Below are 21945 nucleotides of genomic sequence, written 5' to 3'. Positions count from 1 at the left end.
TCATTTAGTACAGGTCGCACACTTAGTACACATTTCCTAAACCACCTTCATATATCAAACTAACTTCCCAATCTTGATTCTCATGCCAAAGTTTAGGTATTTAGCTCTATCCGTTCACATAGTACCAAATTGTACCATTTTAGAAGTTTAGTAACATTTTAGAACTGTTCGTAACCTTAAAGTTCGAATTCCCAAAAACCCTTTGGCACATTTATCCTACACTCCATCAGTGACTCTTATTTTAAATTTCAGAATTCTAGTTCATTTTCATTGTTTAGTACACATTTCGTACACTTTTAGTATGAATTTCCCAAGGCCCAACCTTATTACACGCCTACGCACCTAGACTGAGCATCGTGCAAATTTCAAGATTTTAGGTTCAGCCGTTTCGTCGGTTTTCGATTTTCACCAAATTTGTCATATGTACTTCTAAACTAAAATCGATCGAATGTGCCGAATTCCCTCCAATTTGGACTAATATCACATTTGTTGGTGCACAATAAAAGATAAGATATTGGAGCCATATTTAAATTTGGACCGATTTCAATAGGCCAAAGAATTATTTGGGGGAAACGTAATCTCAATTGGACAATAAATGAGATCTGTGTATGGACACACGGACGGGGGTACATAAATCGACTCAGAATGGTTCATAGATATCCTCCTCCGATTCCAATTTTATATTGCGCCATATGTGTAATATTCATCCAAATAGGATGTATTTCGACACATCCGTCCGTACACAGCCCAGAAGCAAGTACTTCAAATTTCTTGAACATAGGTTTGCATATGGCTATAGCCATATCTTTCGAAGTATTCACTCTACCTCTACTACCTCTGACAAATTTTATTGAGATCGGGTTTTCAATTTGGAGACATTCGGTTCCCATATATCTATTGCTTCGACATATAATGTAATTCTTCTCGAAGTACAAATGGCTCCGTCAAATTTGGTGGAAATCAGTTCAGAGTTGAATATACCTCCAATATATTAGTTCCCTCTGATTCCAAATTATAACTGATCTAAAGCCTTAATAGTCGGCCCGTCCGACTTTTTACCTTTCTTTACTGGTTTAAATTATGTGTTGGGTCTTGGGTACAGTTTGGTAAATACTATAACATGTCCATGTTAAAACAGAATGGAGTTTGGCAAGTTGTTGTTGTTGTGGAAAATATTTGAAATCCGACGGTGCCGTTATTTGGAGGCAATGCAAAATAATGATTTTTGTTTGAGAACCCTTAATGTTAAATTTCAACTTATGCGATTGGAAATTTTGGCCAATATATTTAATTTACAAGAAATCACCCAAAATAGCCTCCTTAGGTCTGCACGTCCGCATAACACTTCAATCGATGATAATTTTTTCAAGTCAGAATGATTGTTGAAAATAAAATGTGTAGTTGTTTACTTATTTCTTCCACTTTAGATGTAGGATATATTTATGTAATTACTAGCTGGCCCGGTCCGCGTTGCCGGCCCGTAATTTTAGTCTTTAATGCTATTATATCATCCACCTTGGAAAGGAGAGTATATTAACTTTTCATTCCATTTGTAACATCACTAAATGTTCGTCACAGACCCCATTAAATATGCATATATATTCATAATCAGCATAAAACTCTAAGTCGATTTGTCCGTCTGTATGTCTGTTTGTTTAAATTACAATACAGCCCACATTATTTGAAAGATCGCCATTTAACATCTTATTGCGTACTATTTCATTTTTGATATTATTTATTCAGAATTCAAAACAATAAAAAATGTACACTTCTATATAGTTTTTAAATTGAAAAAATTTCACGCCAAAAGGATTTCTTCTTTTTATTGGCATATTTAACGCAATTTTTTTTTGCAAGATTCAATTCCGAAGTTGTATGGATTGTGAAAATCCGTCAAAACGTTCTTGAGTTATAAGCATAGTAACTAATAAACAAATTGAAAAAAAACTTCAACTTGTTCGCTAGTTTTTTACAGCCAATATTTAAAGGTTCTTACGAAGTTTGGTCCTTACTATTATTTTGAAATTTGATTCCATTGAAAAAGTGTTCTCAGTTTTTTCCCTATTTTAGAGTTTTTGCAGTGCAATATGCTCTTTTTTGATTATTTAGCAATTTTGGTTTGACCACGTTAAATTATTTTGACATCATTTATTCAGTTCCGCCACTCCATAATTTTCGTCGCTTTCTACTACCCAAGAAGACTACACATCATATTAGAATTCAAAAAAAAAAAAAAAACACTACAAATGTATATTCCGAAATAGTAAGTCTAAATGGAAAAAAATCATGCAAAATAAAACATTACTATTGTACACTTCAAAAGTCAAAATGAAAATTTTAAAATTTCAAATTTTTACGCGATTTTTTTTTTGGATTTTATCCTTTTCTGCCTAGAGACAATTCCGAATTTGTGTAAATCGTTAAAATCAGATCAGCGGTTCTTGAGTTATAAGCGTAGTAACTAACACAACTTCCTTATATATATAGACAGATTAGAAGTACTCGTGGTCAGTTCCCTGGCGCCCAAATGAATTCCTAAGTTTGGAGGGAAAGTCAACAGTATCTCGTGTAATATGTTTCAAATCGATATCTTCATTATCTGGCAAATATAAAGATTTTAGATAAATCAAGATAGTGGGCGTAAAAGTAGGCGTAGTCAATATTACTTACTCGGGGTATGACGAACGTTTGTACAAAAAATTATGTAAATCGGTCCAGCCGTTTTCAACTGATTCCGTTACCAACAAACAACAATTGATTTTTATATATATAGATTGAAAAAATATTTTCAATATCTTCCCTATATTTTGGACCAGCGTTAAATATATTCCATCGTAAATAACCTACGAATATGGCAGCATCTGTTTCTCGGCTCGAAAAGTCAAATGCAATAGAAATTAAACCAATTAAAATTATATTATACTAGCTGGCCCGGTCCGCGTTGCCGGCCCGTAGGTTTTGTCTATTATGCATATTTGTCAAAGCATAATTATTCAAATATATGAATGTTATAAATGTTCACGTACTGGTCGATTAGTTTTTAATTTTTCGTCAAATGAGCAGTAATTTGTACTTTGTACAACTCATAATTAAGGGCTAATTGATTTAAGAATAGGGAAAGTTAATTACTTTTTTAAACCCATTAGCACCTCAGATTGTGCATTAGAGTCCTCATAAGTCCCCCTAACCATGTCGGTCTGTTTGTCCGCCAAAAGGTGGACTTGAGGGGGTACTATTACATGGAGAAAATTCTAAAATTTGTAGATATGTTGAAATTTTTGTGTAAGATTTTCACCTCCAAATACACATTTTTAGCCAAATCCTTTGAAATATGGTAAAATGTGAAACATTGACCTACATTGAAAACTTTCTTCACCTTATAATCCAAGATGACAAATAGAGGCCAAATCGAAAATATAGCAGAACAACATAGCATGACCTCATAATTGAGGTCAGACTGATTTCAGAACAGTCAAATATAATTACTATTTTACACCCATTACCGTAATATGGGAACTAATTTTATTTGTCATTTAAATTGTAAATTGGAGACCCCATAAAGTCCATATTTTTCATCATATTCGGTCCCGTGCTACTTTCTTATATTTGTAATTTGTTCATGTTTTCACAATTTATTTCATATAGATGTATATCCCAAATCTACGTTCCCAACTCTTGGGGGTTACAAATTCAATAGAATACAAATTTTTCTTTTCTGACCACACATTAGATGTGAAAGTGGACTTGGGGATACTCCAATGTGGGGACTTTACATGAATATATTTCTATGTGGCAATTATCTGTACGATGGTTCCTTACCACAGGGTAGCATAAATAAAATTGTTTAGTGGTCAAGACCAATATGGGCCCTACTCCGAAAATTTTATGCGAAGAGGTTCTCTAACCCCTTAGAAACAAAGATGCCAAAAATTTTTTTTTTGCATTTTGAGCTCCCATTAGTCTTTTTCGGTAATTTTTGTTTGTTTAAATGTCTGCGCATCTTCCAGCTGAAGCACGATGTAGGCCCTGGAGTTGAAAGGTAGATGTCAGTTACCATCGTATTTCGCACTTATTTCATTTTTTTGGTGAAAAATTGTATATAGTGAACAATTATTCTTTATTTTGTTCACAAAAAATCCAATGAATTCAATATGAATAACAAATTGAAAAAATCTACAACTTGTTCGCTGATTTTTTACAGCAACTGTTTAAAGATCCTTACAAAGTTTGTCAATAGAATGTACCTTAATTTTAAAATTCAATTCCATTGGAAATTTTATTTCCGATATTTTCCCGTTTTGAGAATTTTTGCAATGAGATCTCTTTTTCGTGATTTTTTTTAACGATTTTGAAAAAGTAATTTTCTTTTAACTTTGGTGTGACCGCATTAAATTATTTCGGTATCATCTATTCCGTTTCGCCACCACATAATTCGGTACTACACTTCCATGTAATTCAAAATGAATTCAAAAATAAAATGAATTCAAAAATAAAATATAAAAAACACTACAAATGTACATTAGAAAAAAGTAAGTCAAAATGGAAAAAATCATGCAAAATAAAACATTACTATTGTACATTTCAAAAGTCAAAATGAAAAATGTGACAATTCCGAATTTGTATGAATCATTAAAATCAGTTCAGCGGTTCTTAAGTTATAAGCGTAGTAACTAACACAACTTTCATTTATATATATAGATATTTTTTTCCAACTTCCTTTTCATCTCAAGATGACAGCTTTTGAAAAGCAAAACATATATTTTTTGTGAAATTTATTACAATAATTGTAGTATACTGGTGTTTTTCTGTACTTTGACAACCTTTTACTAGTTTTTCTTGCTATTTTTTCCTCCCAGTCTTAGAGTTTTTCTTTCACACTGCATGCATCTGTTCTGCTATGTTTATCTTTAGCACTCAAGCCTTCGACATTCGACAAAGTTCCTTCCGTAATGAAATACCACCACGCCTTCCACAACATCCCAACACCCTTACTCACTCACTCACACACACAAACACAAAACCACTTCGACCGCCAGCAAATTGAAAGCTATGGAGGAAGAGGAAGAAAAAACTACAACACAACAATCTGACATTTTGCCATGGAATTTGCATATAATTTATGGCATCCTGACTGTTTCGTGTTTCTGAGAATTTTTTGTTTTTTCTGTTTTCTATTTCGCTGAGGTTTTTGTTGTTTTTGTTTTCTTTTTCAATGCATTGTCCTTCCATTCCATTATTCGAGCTCTTGTTTTATGATGTTATTATGTTTAATATCGTCTTCCATTTGCACAATGTCCTTCATCCCACCTACTATGCTCCGGTTTCTCTTCATTGGCAACCAACAGCATCTTGATTATCGTCGTCATCATTATCATTATTATGACCAGTGATGACCCTCACCGCCTTAAGTGGCGAATTGAAATTGTTTCATTAGCGACAAGGCTTTTGGTGTACACATAGACAGACAAGGACCATTTGAGTGAACAACATCCTTGTTCATTGTGGGCATTAAGGGTAATTGCAATGAAGCTATGTTAACGCCTTCCAAAAAGTAATAACAAAACAAATATTGAAAAGAAAATTGTTTCGATAAAAACGGGAAGACCTGCCGGACTGGCATGATAATATAGACATTTTTTATTGTTGGAAATCTATGTTTATGTGGGAACACAAAGAATTACAGGGTGAGATAAAAAACTGCAACAAATTCAAACGTCATAATTTTGTTTTAAATTTTAATAATCGAAAGCAAAAAATGTCAGAAATAGCATCAAATTTTAGAAAAGGTTTAGATTTGTTCGAATTGGTCACCTTTGACAGGAATTATAGCATTCAAACTACCAATGAAACCGTCATACGCTGCCCGAATTTTGCTCTGCGGTATTTTGGCCCATTCCCGGCGAAGCGCTTGCTTAAAGTGATCGACACTGGTATTTTTATACCCTCCACCATACTATGGAGGGTATATTAACTTTGTCATTCCGTTTGTAACTCCTCGAAATACTCATATCAGACCCAACAAAGTATATATATTCTTGATCAGCGTAAAATTCTAAGTCGATTTAGCGATGTCCGTCTGTCTGTCTGTTGTAATCACGCTATCTTTCGAATGATTTGAGATAGGTGGCTAAAATTTTGCACACATGTTTATTTTTCCAGTAGGCAGGTTAAGTTCGTAAATGGGCCATGTAGGTCCACGTTTTCATATAGCCCCCATATAACGGTACCTCCCTATATTCGGTTTTTTGATGATTTTAGCGACATTATTCACGGGAATTGTTTCAAATTTGGTATTTGAAGTTCAAAATGGATAGTACACGCTAAAACGGAAAATTATCTGTGCACGTCCACGTTTTCGTATAGCCCCCATATAACGGTACCTCCCGATATTCGGTATTTTGATGATTTTAGCGACATTATTCACGGGAATTGTTTCAAACTTGGTATTTGAAGTTCAAAATGGATACTACACTCTAAGACAGAAAATTATCTGTGCAGGTCCATGTCTTCATATAGCCCCCATATAAAGGTACCCACCGAAATTGTTTGAGATGTGGTATTTGAAGTTCGTAATAGATGCTACAGCCTGTGACAGAAAATTGTCTATGCTGGTCCAGGTCTTCGCACAGCTCCAATTTAACGGCACCTCCTTATATACGATATTTTGATGATTTTAGCTACATTATTCACCGTTTATTTCAAGTTTCGAATTTGAATATGGTAATGGCTTATGACAAACAATACCTATGTATGTCCACGTCGTATAGACCCCAAAATAACGGCTATATATGGTATTTTTAAAATTTTAACAGAATTGTTTAAGGATTTTATTTTTTGAAAATTTCCAAATTCGTTGCAAATGGTGGAGGGTATTAAAAGTTCGGCCCGGCCGAACTTACTTCTTTTTAACTTGTTTTGTGCTAACCTTGATTTCCATAATACTCCAGACACCATAGTCCAACAGATTGGTATCCGGAGATTTTGGTAGCCATTGTACGCTGGAAATGAAGCGAGGAACCTCATTCTGTAACCATTATTGAGTGGCGCGTGCTGAGTCCTGTTGGAAAATCCAAGGTCTGCGGCCAAAATGTTTGCGTGCCCAAGGCTTTAATACACCCTCCAGAATATTTTCGCAATAATATTCGGCATTTATTCTGATGCCACTGCCGATTAATACGAGCGGATTTCTGGTGGACAACTGAAGGTGCATATTTTCACCTGACCCCTTTGGCAAGTAAACACGATCATTTTGTTTGTTTACAAACTGCTGGACAACGAATGCTTTCTCATCGGAGAAAACCAACATCGGCAGTTCAACACTTTCGGCCAAGCGAAGCAACTCTTTTGCCCTTTTGAGTCTATTTTCTTTCTGTTACGGTGTAAGTTCTTGCACTTTTTGGAATTTCAATGGCTTTACCCCGAGCTCATTTTTCAATATTTGCCGAATAGAATATTGCGATATGATCGGCTCAAGAGCCATTTTTCGGCCACTGCGACGCGGGTTTCAATCAAGTCGTTTCTTTATTTTTCGAATCATTTCTGCTGATGTTGCTATTTTCTTCCGTTTACTTGTTTGACGTCGGGCTACGCTACCAGTATCACAGTAACGAGAGATGGTACGAGACACAAAATATTTATTCACATTTAAATTGTGGAATGCTCTAACGATATCCACTTGTGCTTTTCCAGCCAAATATAAAGAAATCACACTATCACGCTTGAATTCCATCACGAATTACTTTTTTTTCTGGAAAATTCTCACCAAAATGCTTTTGTACGCTTGTAAACATAATGGGCTGTAAATATAAAGCGCTGTCACTGGAATAATTTTAACAGCTGTCGGACGAGTGGCTTAGAAATGACAGCAGTCTGAATTTGGTTGCAGTTTTTTCATCTCACCCTGTATATAGCAAAATATATTCAGCCTCATATATCAATAAAGGGGATGTTAGTTAAAAAAGCTTATAACTCAAGAACGTCTGGGCGGATTCACAATTCTCACAAATTCAGAATGGCCTCTTGTCAAAAACGGATAAAATCTAAGAAAATCTCGTGATGCCAATAAAAAAGTGAATATATTTTTGTCACATTTTTTAAAACCAATCGACATGGAATTTTGCATGAGGTTAGGGTTTAGGACAGCGCAGAAGTGTAGCACCCTCGAATTATATTTAGCTTGTGAAATGGACCACAACTTTTGTGTGAAATTGTTTTGAATACCTATCAGCACGACATAGAGTGTAAATATAAGGAAAATATCGCCGGTAAACACCAAATGTAACATTTGTGCAGGACAGTATGGCATTATTTCAAAAAAATCGACTAAAATGTGTTTGGATCTAAGGAGATTTTTTTAATATATTATAGTGTTCACATAGTCGGCCCCTCACGACTATATCCTTTAATTAATTTCTGGTATCATTAACCTACAACAAATTATACTTTTCGAACTATGAAACTAAATCACTTCGTCGGAATCAGAGGGCTGCAACGAGTATGCAAAAATTCAAGCATACTCGGTTTCTTACCTGATTTTTGTTGATGCATTCGTTTAGTTTGATCTGAATGAAATGACCGTTTTCGCTTCGGATCGAATCGAACGCTCAGTTTGAATCACTTCACTCACAATCAAACATGAGCGTTCGAGACGGTTTGATGTGTTCAGGAACGTGAGTTGATCGAACACATGAATGTAAATGAGCAATCACAACCGTGATTGTCTTCTTTGAATCGAGTTCGCTCAGCGTCATTGTTTATTCAACCATTTAATCAAGTTAGGACAGTTTATTTTGAATTTTTTAATATTTAAAATGGAAGAATATTGTGATAGTGCGAACGAAATTGTTGGAAGTAGAACCTACTCAGGTGTAGGTAAACGAAGAGGTCGAAGTTTGTGAAAAATCTTGACCAATATTGTAAAATAAAAAAAATATTTAAACATTTTTAGTTTTCTAAATACCAATGATGTGTTTCTTTATTAAAAATCACAAAACTTTGATCAATACATGTTTGATCACACCTTTTTCGTTTGGCTTGAGTAACTCGAATGAACATGTTGCATCTGACCGACTGATTGAGTTTGATTGTATTTCCACTGTGTGTGATCAAGCCTACTCGATCATACTCATTGCAGCCCTCTGCTCGAAATGCAATGTTTGAGTACTTGCCAAAAAACCCAAACTTTCCAAACTCAATTACCAACAATATAGTTTTAAATAGTTTGCAATTTCTTATTCTTTCCCTATTTTACAGCTGAATTATTTAGCCATCTCTTTTCATATTCTTTCTTTAATTTGAATAGAAAAATAAGCAAAACTTTCTGCATCTTATTCTCCAAGTTCTTGTAAATTAAAAGTCAGCTCCAGCGATTTTATGTTAAATAATTTATGCAAGGCAAACTCTTTCGAATGCAACTTTCCCAAGAGAGAGAGAGAAAAGAAGAGAGAAGCAATTCCATGTGAGTTAGTGTTAAAAGGAAAAAAGGACAAACAAACAAAGTAATCACAGGCCTCTAAAATATGCAGACAAGAGGGAAAAGTCCAAATTAAAAACACAAAGTGATTCTTTGTTTCAACTATAACACTCGTTTTTCATTAACCGTTGTTTGGAGAATACTTCCAGAGATGCCACAGATTTTTAGTCAGTACGAAGGTGTCCTGGAGAAGCTGCCAAAATAGCTGCCTAAATGCTGTTGTAAATGTTTGAAAAAGTGTTTCTACATTTAGTTGAAAAACATTTTTTTTCGTTTCTTCTTTATCCATTTAGGTCACGGGTAGTGATTTGTTGCCACGAATTGTTGTGTGTTGTGGCAAAGATATGGTTTCGGGTTTTTTTTACTCCAGCACTGCATCATAGGCTGTTAAATGTTTTCAACAGTTTTCTTTTTCCGCATAATTCTCAGAGCTTTTCGTTTTTATTTGCTTGTAAGGGTAAATATTTTCTTTCCTTTGTTGTTTTTCCCCACTTCTGGTTTTAGTAAAATTTATGTTGGCATTATTCAAAATGCAACAATGGAAACACTTTTTGTGTTTTTTCCTTGTAGCTTTAGATATTACTTGGCTATAACAAGGCTAGTGTGAAGTTGTAAAATTACATTTATAATAGTCGAGATAGAGAATGGATGTTACGGAGTTTTGAAAGGTTTCGAAAATGTGGTGTTTTTTTTCTTATAACAACAATTAGATATGCTGTTAAACCAAGAACATTTTGGAAGAAGGATTTGTATTAAGATATAATTAAATCAGTTCCCGGTCATTAACAGTATGTATATATATACTAGCTGGCCAGGTCCGCGTTGCCGGCCCGTACTTTTAGTCTTTAATGCGTATTTTTTAAAGTATAATAAATCACAGATCTGACTTATGTAAGCGGCACAATTTTCATTATAAGTAATGACTGCATTATAAGACTCCAATACCTATATGAAAAAGAACATCTATAATAGCCCAATGTGAAAGTTCAGCTCAATTTTTATAATTGTAAAAAGCTTAACATTTCCATTCAAATGATCTATAATTTGGAATTTGTATTTCCAACGTTAAAAATCCCGTACTACGTGGTATTCAGTTTTGTCCACCTCATACTTGAAGGCAGGATGTTGTCAGAATAGCAAAAAAATACTCTTTTGCTCCGATTGCCGTAAGATGGGCATACATTTTTGTCATTTAAATTGTGCGGTGGAGATCCAATAAAGTTCACATTTTTCATAGTAGTGTAATTCAATGACGATTAAACAAATGTTCAGTCTCGTGTTACTTTCTAATTTCGTATTTTTTCATGTTTTTGCCACAATTTCCGACTGAATGAATGCCAGATTGACATTTCGGAGTTTATTTCATATAGACCTACATCTCAAATCTACGTTCCCAACCAATATTCTCTTGGGGGTTACAAATTCAATAGAATGCCAAATTTTCTTTTCTGACCACACATTGGATGTGAAAGTGGACTTGGGTGTATACTAATGTGGGGACTATACTTAAATAAATGCCTATGTGGATAATTATCTGTAAGATGGTTTTCTACCCCAGGGTTTTTTACCCCATGTAGCCTCAAGACTAAGATGGGCCCTTTTCCGAAAAATAAAAATTTTTTGAGAAGAGGTTTTCTTCCCCCTTAGAAACAAAGATGTCAAATGAGGGCCAAAAAAAATGGAAAAAATGGCCCAGACCCCGAAAATACCTTAAATCATATGATGGTGATACCAAATCGTGATAATTTCTTGCAAGGATGGTTTCTTTTTAAATTATCAACATAAGGCAAAATTAGTACGAAAAATATGGTTAAAACGTAGAATATACTTGAAATCGGGTTGTTCCGTTATCGGGGGTTATGACCCATATCATGACCTGCCAAAGCGATTAAAGGTATCTTGAATGTTTGGAAAAATTTTCTGAAATCGGGTTGTTCCGTTATCGGGGGTTATGACCCATATCATGACCTGCCAAAGCGATTAAAGGTATCTTGAATGTTTAGAAAAATTTTCTGAAAGGAATTCGCTCTACTATTTTGCGTCCTTTATAGTTGGTATTTAACTGATTGCAGTCCCAATGTATTTTGCATTTTGAGTTCTCATTGGACGAATTATTGCCATATGAAAGAAGCAGGTCCACTTTTTGAAATGAACCCCATAACGCTTTTTCGGTCATTTTTGTTTGCATAAATGTGTTCGCATCTTCCAGCTGAAGGTCCTGGAGTTGAAAGCTAGATGCCAATTTTATACATGAAATATAGCCATTTAAAATCGTATTGCGCACTCATTTAATTTTTAATATTATTCATTCAGAATTGAAAACAATAAGAAATGTACACTTCAATATAGAAAAAAGAAAGAATTGAAAAAAGAAAAATAATCTTCAACTGGTTCGCTGATTCTTTTTGGCAAATTTTTAAAGGTCCTTACGAAGTTTGTCGTTTGAATGTACTATTATTATGAAATTCGATTCCATTGAAAAATTGTAGGTTTTTCCCGATTTAAGAATTTATAATCGTATTACCCAATAAATATATAAAATCTATAAATAACAGTTGTATCCGTTGTCGCATTATAGTACCCAACTACACATCATATTAGAATTCCAAAAAAAAAAAAACACTACAAATGTACATTCGAAAATAGTAAGTCAAAATGGAAAAAAATCATGCAAAATAAAACATTACTATTGTACATTCTAAAAGTCAAAATGAAAATATTCAAAATTTCACAATTTTACGCAATTTTTTGGCAATTCCGAATTCGTCCGAATCGTTAAAATCAGACCAGCAGTCCTTATGTTAAAGGCGTAGTAACTAACACAACTTTCTTTTACATATAGAGAGACAGATTTAAAAGTAGGCGCGTTCATCAGCCCCCAAATAAATACTTACGGTTGGATGGAAAGCCGGGTCCGCGTTGCCGGCCCGTAATTTTAGTCTTTAATGCTATTATATCATCCACCTTGGAAAGGAGGGTGTATTAACTTTTCATTCCATTTGTAACATCACTAAATGTTCGTCATAGACCCCATTAAGTATGCATACATATTCATAATCAGCATAAAACTCTAAGTCGATTTGTCCGTCTGTATGTCTGTTTGTTTAAATTACGATACAGCCCACATTATTTGACGTATAGCGTCAAAATTTAGCTGAAAAATTCGTATTGTGTATAGGATGGTTGGTACAGAAAATGATCTATCGGTTCACGTTTTGGTATAGTCCCCATATAACGGTATCTCTCGAAATTCGGTATTTTTATGATTTTTGCCACATTTCTCCTCGGATTTGTTTAACACATATAACGATACCTACCTATATTGGGTATGTTGATAATCCACACATTTACGCGTATAATTGTTTCAAATTTTATATTTTAGAAAGTTTGATAGATGGCAATCCTTGAAGTATAAAATTGTCCACAGAGGTTCCCTTTTTGGTATGGCCCCATATAACGGCCTCATTCGCTTTATGGTTTTTTGATAAGTTAACTGCATTATCCAAACAGTCTTACTGGTATATGAAGTTTAAAGAGAAACACGCTTGAATTTAGATACATTTATATAAAAATGTTTCATTTACCCTCAGATGGATGATAGTAATAATTCTGCCCGGCCGAACTTAATTTTTTTACTTGTTTTTAAAGTAATATGAATTATTTGTCATTGCGGTTGGAGACCCCATAATCTCCATATCTTTTATCATAGTATAATTCAAAGACGATTAAACAAATGTCCGGTTCCTTAAATCATATGATGGTTATACAAAACGTGATCAGTTTTTGCATGGATGGTTTCTTCCCAAATTACCAACATTTGCCGAAAATAGTATGAAAATATGGTTAAAATGTAAGATATACTCAAATCGGGTTGTATCCTTATCCGGGGGTTATGGCCCATATCATGAACTGCAAAAGTGATTTAAGGTATCGTAAAAGTTTAGGAAGAATTTCTGAAAGAATAGAAATTCATTCCCTTTATATTCGGTATTTCACTGATTGTAGTCCCAATGAATTTTGCATATAGAGTTCTCATTGGACGGATTATTGTCATGTGATAGAAGTAGGTAGGTTCACGTGTTGAAATGAGCCCCATAACGTTTTGTCGGTTATTTTTGTTTATTTAAATGTGTTCGCATCTTCATTCAGAATTCAAAACAATAAAAAATGTACACTTCTATATAGTTTTTAAATTGAAAAAATTCACGCCAAAAGGATTTTTTCTTTTATATTTTTATTGGCATATTTTACGCAATGTTTTTGCAAGATTCCATTCCGAAGTTGTATGAATTGTGAAAATCCGTCAAAACGTTCTTGAGTTATAAGCATAGTAACTAACACAAAAATTTAAAAAAAATCTTCAACTTGTTCGCTGGTTTTTTACAGCCAATATTTAAAGGTCCTTACGAAGTTTGGTCCTTACTATTATTTTGAAATTTGATTCCATTGAAAAAATGTTCTCAGTTTTTCCCTATTTTAGAGTTTTTGGAGTGCAATATGCTCTTTTTTGATTTTTTAGCAATTTTGATTTGACCACGTTAAATTATTTTGACATCATCTATTCAGTTCCGCCACTCCATAATTTTCGTCGCTTTCTACTACCCATATTAGAATTCAACATCATATTAGAATTCAAAAAAAAAAAAAAACACTACAAATGTACATTCCGAAATAGTAAGTCAAAATGGAAAAAAATCATGCAAAATAAAACATTACTATTGTACAATTCAAAAGTCAAAATGAAAATTTTAAAAATTTCACATTTTTACGCGATTTTTTTTTTTTTTTTTTGTTTTTTTGCATTTTATCCTCTTCTGCCAAGAGACAATTCCGAATTTGTGTAAATCGTTAAAATCAGATCAGCGGTTCTTGAGTTATAAGCGTAGTAACTAACACAACTTCGTTATTTATATAGACAGATTAGAAGTATGCGTGGTCAGTTCCCTGGCGCCCAAATAAATTCGTAAGTTTGGAGAGAAAGTCAACAGTATCTCGTATCTGGCAAATATAAAGATTTTAGATAAATCAAGATAGTGGGCGTAAAAGTAGGCGTGGTCAATATTTTTTTCTTTAAAAACCTAACTCGGGGTATGACGAACGTTTGTACAAAAAATTATGCAAATCGGTCCAGCCGTTTTCAACTGATTCCGTTACGAACAAACAACAATTGATTTATATATATATATATATATATATATATATATATATACATATATATATATATATATATATATATATATATATATATATATATATATATATATACATATATATATATATATATATATATATATATATATATATATATATATATATATATATATATATTAACAGTTATATTAACAGTACGCAAAGGCTACATCTTTCGATAGTGCGAACGTAAAACAAACCATTGGAGAGCACAATTGATAAATATCAATAAGCTATACAAATATTCTGTATTTTGTGTATAGAGAGAATTGAGAGAAGTTCTTGAACCGCTTTTTCGAGGATAATAGATGAGACCACTTCTTAGTCTATATTTTTGTTTGTCTAGAAGTTTAGTAAAAAGTTCGAATTTCCAAAAATCCTTTGGTACAATTATCCTGCACCCTCAACCCTACCAACCAACATTTACCTACATACAAAGTTTGAACATTCAAACGTTTCTTCTGGGCGTTCTCGGTAAGTCAGTCAGGCAGTAAGTTAATTCACTACTTTTTTACCCTACACCACATGGTGGTAAGGATATTATGTCTTTGTGCATTTGTTTGTAACAGGGAGAAGGAAGCGAGATTGACCCATAGTTATATTTGAGAATATTCATAGAATTACTTTCTGAGTTGATTTATGCATGTCCGTCCGTGCATCTTTTCTGGTGAAATGCAAAATACAGGTCGTATTTATTATCCGATTGTGATGAAATTTTGCAAACAATATTCGTTTGGCCCATGGACGAACCTTATAATTTGGTGATAATCGGGTCAGATTTAGATATAGCTCCCATATATATCTTCAAACGATTTCGGGTTAATTGTGCACCAAATGGCCAATATAAGTCCTAATGACCTGCATTTGGGTACATCCCAGCGAATTCAGTCTATAAGCAATTACATCAAATTTGAAGAAGATCGGTTCAGATATAGCTATAGCTATATTTTTCATCCGATTTGGAATTTAAGTCGCTCACATGCTAATATGCACTCCACAGAATGATATTTGGTACCGGACATCAGATACTGCTCGAAAATACCTCTGTCAAATTTTATCGATATCGGTTCAGATTAGGATTTAGCTCCCATATATATTTTGACTGAATTTTGGCAATTACAACTGAAATCATCCTAGAAACCAGTACTTCAAATTTGGTGTAAATCGGTTCAGATATAGCTATAGCTCCCATATATGTTTTATCCGCATTCCACAACAATGATCTTTGGTACCAGATATCTTATAGAGCTCAGAAATATCTTTGCCAATTTTTATCGAGAACGGCTAAGATTTGGATATAGCTTAATTATCCTTAATCCGATTTCGGGTTTATCGTGCAAATAATGGCTAATATCAGCCCAAATGGAGTGAATTTTGAACGTACGTTTCCACGTACATGGAACTCGGCTTCGATATACATATTTTTAATATAATCCTTCTCGAAGTGATATCGAGTTGCACTATATAGCAATTTTATTTGGTATAAAAGATTAAAATATCCCCGTTAAATTTAGTGAAAATCGATTGGATATGGCTCCTATATATTAGTTCTCTCTGAAACTAAATATGCATAGTAGTCGACCCGCCCGACTTTTGACTTTTCCTGGTTTACATATATTTACATTATTTCTTGGAAAAATTTGAACTATGCGTGAGGTATCAGACATAGTGTAGTATTCCTCTTCATCCAATACTGACAAAAATATTGGAATGTACAAAATGTAAAGAAAATCAAACATTTACTTCCAATTTTATGCGAATAATTGTAAATAAAAGCTTTAAATTTGGTGGGTAAGGTAGTGGGCAGGTATATTCCATATTCACATCACATCACAGACAAATATTTAGATATACCAAGTTTGAATGGAATGAGATATATAAATATTTAAAAGTGTAACCCTTTGTGGAAAAGGTATAAGAAGGAGTGGTCCGACACATTCCAGTTTCACATCCGATCTTGTGTTGATAGAAGTATTAGAATAAGTCAAGATTGAAAATAATCGAATGCTCATTTCGCGTTTTATGAGCTTCATGTTTATTCTAAATGTTGATCCCATTGTGGGGAAGGTGTTAGAAGGAATTGGTCGATATCTTGTATCTTCACACCAGCTCTTGTGCTAGTCTATATATTGAGACTTGTGCAATTCAAAGAGAATCGGATGTTTTCTTCGCATTTTATGTTTGCCTTTTGTGAGGGAGGTACATGTTAGATATTGTGTATTTTCGCACCTGACCTAGCACTATATAAAAATATTAGGATTTGCAAATTTTGCAGGGAATTAAAGCATTCTATCTTGTTCGATGAGGTAAATTATTTTCTGTGAAAATGATGTGCTTTTGCCGGGGAGGTACCAGAAGGAGTGGACCAATAATACCGATCTCCGAACTCGATCTAAGTTTGACAATAATATAACGAAGTACCAAGTTTGGATCAAACTGGATGCTCCCTTTCTTAAAATTCTCATAATATTCTTTAAAAACCTAACTCGGGGTATGACGAACGTTTGTACAAAAAATTATGCAAATCGGTCCAGCCGTTTTCAACTGATTCCGTTACGAACAAACAACAATTGATTTATATATATATATATATATATATATATATACATATATATATATATATATATATATATATATATATATATATATATATACATATATATATATATATATATATATATATATATATATATATATATATATATTAACAGTTATATTAACAGTACGCAAAGGCTACATCTTTCGATAGTGCGAACGTAAAACAAACCATTGGAGAGCACAATTGATAAATATCAATAAGCTATACAAATATTCTGTATTTTGTGTATAGAGAGAATTGAGAGAAGTTCTTGAACCGCTTTTTCGAGGATAATAGATGAGACCACTTCTTAGTCTATATTTTTGTTTGTCTAGAAGTTTAGTAAAAAGTTCGAATTTCCAAAAATCCTTTGGTACAATTATCCTGCACCCTCAACCCTACCAACCAACATTTACCTACATACAAAGTTTGAACATTCAAACGTTTCTTCTGGGCGTTCTCGGTAAGTCAGTCAGGCAGTAAGTTAATTCACTACTTTTTTACCCTACACCACATGGTGGTAAGGATATTATGTCTTTGTGCATTTGTTTGTAACAGGGAGAAGGAAGCGAGATTGACCCATAGTTATATTTGAGAATATTCATAGAATTACTTTCTGAGTTGATTTATGCATGTCCGTCCGTGCATCTTTTCTGGTGAAATGCAAAATACAGGTCGTATTTATTATCCGATTGTGATGAAATTTTGCAAACAATATTCGTTTGGCCCATGGACGAACCTTATAATTTGGTGATAATCGGGTCAGATTTAGATATAGCTCCCATATATCTTCAAACGATTTCGGGTTAATTGTGCACCAAATGGCCAATATAAGTCCTAATGACCTGCATTTGGGTACATCCCAGCGAATTCAGTCTATAAGCAATTACATCAAATTTGAAGAAGATCGGTTCAGATATAGCTATAGCTATATTTTTCATCCGATTTGGAATTTAAGTCGCTCACATGCTAATATGCACTCCACAGAATGATATTTGGTACCGGACATCAGATACTGCTCGAAAATACCTCTGTCAAATTTTATCGATATCGGTTCAGATTAGGATTTAGCTCCCATATATATTTTGACTGAATTTTGGCAATTACAACTGAAATCATCCTAGAAACCAGTACTTCAAATTTGGTGTAAATCGGTTCAGATATAGCTATAGCTCCCATATATGTTTTATCCGCATTCCACAACAATGATCTTTGGTACCAGATATCTTATAGAGCTCAGAAATATCTTTGCCAATTTTTATCGAGAACGGCTAAGATTTGGATATAGCTTAATTATCCTTAATCCGATTTCGGGTTTATCGTGCAAATAATGGCTAATATCAGCCCAAATGGAGTGAATTTTGAACGTACGTTTCCACGTACATGGAACTCGGCTTCGATATACATATTTTTAATATAATCCTTCTCGAAGTGATATCGAGTTGCACTATATAGCAATTTTATTTGGTATAAAAGATTAAAATATCCCCGTTAAATTTAGTGAAAATCGATTGGATATGGCTCCTATATATTAGTTCTCTCTGAAACTAAATATGCATAGTAGTCGACCCGCCCGACTTTTGACTTTTCCTGGTTTACATATATTTACATTATTTCTTGGAAAAATTTGAACTATGCGTGAGGTATCAGACATAGTGTAGTATTCCTCTTCATCCAATACTGACAAAAATATTGGAATGTACAAAATGTAAAGAAAATCAAACATTTACTTCCAATTTTATGCGAATAATTGTAAATAAAAGCTTTAAATTTGGTGGGTAAGGTAGTGGGCAGGTATATTCCATATTCACATCACATCACAGACAAATATTTAGATATACCAAGTTTGAATGGAATGAGATATATAAATATTTAAAAGTGTAACCCTTTGTGGAAAAGGTATAAGAAGGAGTGGTCCGACACATTCCAGTTTCACATCCGATCTTGTGTTGATAGAAGTATTAGAATAAGTCAAGATTGAAAATAATCGAATGCTCATTTCGCGTTTTATGAGCTTCATGTTTATTCTAAATGTTGATCCCATTGTGGGGAAGGTGTTAGAAGGAATTGGTCGATATCTTGTATCTTCACACCAGCTCTTGTGCTAGTCTATATATTGAGACTTGTGCAATTCAAAGAGAATCGGATGTTTTCTTCGCATTTTATGTTTGCCTTTTGTGAGGGAGGTACATGTTAGATATTGTGTATTTTCGCACCTGACCTAGCACTATATAAAAATATTAGGATTTGCAAATTTTGCAGGGAATTAAAGCATTCTATCTTGTTCGATGAGGTAAATTATTTTCTGTGAAAATGATGTGCTTTTGCCGGGGAGGTACCAGAAGGAGTGGACCAATAATACCGATCTCCGAACTCGATCTAAGTTTGACAATAATATAACGAAGTACCAAGTTTGGATCAAACTGGATGCTCCCTTTCTTAAAATTCTCATAATATTGGGTAATTTCTTTGCCATTGCACCACTGTATTTAATTAAAGATGATTTTGATTTAAGGAACTACATTATCTAACAATTCATAAATCATTTTCTAATTAATCTACAATCTCAAATTTAATATTATTTATTTTGCAAAAGGTTCGTTTTGTGGACAATTCCCAGGAGTTAAAAGTCTTAAACCCCCTACAGCTTGACGCAGTCATATGTACATTAGGAAGATAATGCAGACATACATCCATACATAACTATGTACATTCGTACTTATGTACTCTAGTTGAATTTATGTGTGTTTGTGTGTGTGTGTGTAAAATACAATTCAAACATGTAGGCAGATAAAACTTTGCTAACTAACTGTAAAATGTATTTGCCACATTTGCAAAAGTTTGCACACGAATACACGAAAACAAATAAACTTTTGTTGTAGCCAACAGCAGCATCTGTGGTTGTGAATGTGGTTTCGCAAGTAAATATGCATAAATTAAAAGGATAATTAAATTCTCAAGTGAGCACACATAACGACACACATTAATAGATACAGAAGATGCACAGAAAATTCAGTACAGAATAGGAGAGTTGCACTAAAGTTTTTTTCTAAAGTGTTTGCTTACATAGGTGAATTAAATTCTTTAAATTTGAAGGAGGAAAGGGTCTTTAAATCCTAATGTTTAGTGTATATATGTCCCCGTTTTCGTATAGCCCCCAAATAATTATGCCTATTTGGATGATTTTCGCTATTTGCATGATTTTAGCCACATTTTCTAACGGAATAACGGTACTTCCCCACATAACGGCACTTGTCGACACTTTGGTATTTTTTTGTGCCAGCCTTGCTTTCTAAAATTCTCCAGACAGAATAGTCCAGCGGATTGGTATCCGGAGATTTTGGTGGCCATTATGCGCTGGAAATGAAGCGAGGAACCTCATTTTATAACCATTCTTGGGTGGCGCGTGCTGAGTGCGATGGTGCTGAGTCCTGTTGGAATGTCCAAAGTCTGCCGCCAAAATGTTTGCGTGCCCAAGGCTTTAATACATTTATTCTGATGTCACGGTCGATTAATACGAGCGGAAAGCGACAATCGGCTGTTATGGCGGCCCACACCATCACCATGGCCGGCGCTTGAGTTCCGGTGGTAAACCGAAGGTGCACATTTTCAACAGACCTCTTAAGCAAGTAAACACGATAATTTTGTTTGTTTTCAAATTGCTGAACAACGAATGTTTTCTCATCGGAGAAAACCAAATTCGGCATTTCACCACTTTCGGCAAAGCGAAGCAACTCCTTAGCTTAGAAATTACAGCAGTCGGAAGTTGGTTGCAGTTTTTTCATCTCACCCTGCATTTCCCTTCGTTCAAAATTCTGGTTCTAAGCTACATGAATTTGGCCAAACCACCCTTTCTCCATTAAATAACTTCTACATTATCTAAACTTTTGTGTGGACCACTATGCTTTACTTTAAACGACTGATTTTCATTCCTTTTATCTTTTCAGAAACAACACAAAGGACCTCTGGTCTCCGAGTGAAGTAGATGTCACACATAAAATGGACAGCTGTACATCCCAAACCTAACCTCAATTATCCCAGTTCAAAAAGAATGTGAAATTCTATTGGCAACTGATGCAACATTTTTTTAGTGAAATCGCATATGAAAAACGCTCCCGTGACCTACCCTGTAGTTCCGGGCTTTTGTTTTAAAGGCATTTTGTTCTATGAATGCATTTCATGCTTATCAGAAGCTCGTCTCTACAGGTATCTCACAGGGTAGAAATGATCAACACGGTATAATGTGAAAGGTGATAAAGCAGTGGAAAAAATAAAAACAGAGGATGTTTAATAAAGAAATTTTAATCACTTAACTGTTATGTTAATTTGTTTTGATGTAAGGGAAAATATGTAAGTACTAGATTATTGCGAATAATATTTAAAAAAAGAAAGCTCAGAATCTGTTTAAAATGTAAATTGATGAAATGTGTTCATCTGGTCGTCCATAAATCCTTCTTTCTGGTAATGTCTAAAGACTCTGAAAAAAAAATCGTTGACTGGAGAAATATTTTATATTATAAATTCTATTATGAATTTTTGCTCCGATAGCTTAGAAGCAACTCAACTTTCAACTGTTATTCAAAAAATCTATTTAAAATTTGGCACCCGTTAATCAAAATTCAGAAATTTATATTTGAAATTCAGATAATCAATTTCATTTTTTAAAAATCTTAAGAATATATTTAAAACAAGCATAAAAGCTGTT

This window comes from Musca domestica, unplaced genomic scaffold (genome assembly GCF_030504385.1).
Source record: "Musca domestica strain aabys unplaced genomic scaffold, Musca_domestica.polishedcontigs.V.1.1 42, whole genome shotgun sequence".
Lineage (NCBI taxonomy): Eukaryota > Metazoa > Arthropoda > Insecta > Diptera > Muscidae > Musca > Musca domestica.
This window is presented reverse-complemented; position numbering follows the sequence as displayed.